Consider the following 1,123-nt stretch of genomic DNA (forward strand, 5'->3'; position numbering starts at 1 on the left):
CAATGCAAAGAAATAGAGGAAAATAACAGAATGGGAAAGACTAGAGCTCTCTTCAAGAAAATTAGAGATGCCAAGGGAATATTTCATGCAAAGATGGGCTCGATAAAAGACAGAAATGGTATTGACCTAACTGAAGCAGAAGATAATAAGAAGAGGTGGCAAGAATACACAGAAGAATTGTACAAAAAAGATCTTCATGACCCAGATAATCATGATGGTGTGTGATCACTCACCTAGAGCCAGACATCCTGGAATGTGAAGTCAAGTGGGCCTTAGAAAGCATTACTACGAACAAAGCTAGTGGACGTGATGGAATTCCAGTGGAGCTATTTCAAATCCTGAAAGATGATGCTGTGAAAGTAGTACACTCAATATGCCAGCAAATTTGGAAAAATCAGCAGTGGCCACAGGACTGGAAAAGATCAGTTTTCATACCAATCCCAAAGAAAGGCAATGCCAAAGAATGCTCAAACTACTGCACAATTGCACTCATCTCACATAGGAGTAAAGTAATGCTCAAAATTCTCCATGCCAGGCTCAGTAATACATGAACTGTGAACTTCCAGTTGTTCAAGTTGGTTTTAGAAAAGGCAGAGGAACCAGAGACCAAATTGTCAACATCTGCTGGATCACGGAAAAAGCAAGAGAGTTCCAGAAAAACATCTATTTCTGCTTTATTGACTATGCCAAAGCCTTTGACTGTGTGGATCACAGTAAACTGTGGGAAATTCTGAAAGATATGGGAATACCAGACCACCTGACCTGCCTCTTGAGATACCGGTATGCAGGTCAGGAAGCAACAGTTAGAACTGGACATGGAACAACAGACTGGTTCCAAATAGGAAAATGAGTTCGTCAAGGCTGTATATTGTCACCTTGCTTATTAACTTATATGCAGAGTACATCATGAGAAACTCTGGGCTAGAAGAAGCACGAACTGGAATGAAGATAGCCGGAAGAAATATCAATAACCTCAGATATGCTGATGACACCACCCTTATGGCAGAAAATGAAGAGGAACTAAAGTGCCTCTTGATGAAGGTGAAAGAGGAGAGTGAAAAAGATGGCTTAAAACTCAACATTCAGAAAACGAAGATCATGGCATCTGGTCCCATCACTTCAT

The sequence above is a fragment of the Bison bison genome, unplaced genomic scaffold, assembly GCF_000754665.1.
Source record: "Bison bison bison isolate TAMUID 2011002044 unplaced genomic scaffold, Bison_UMD1.0 scf7180017864183, whole genome shotgun sequence".
In the NCBI taxonomy this organism is placed as follows: domain Eukaryota; kingdom Metazoa; phylum Chordata; class Mammalia; order Artiodactyla; family Bovidae; genus Bison; species Bison bison.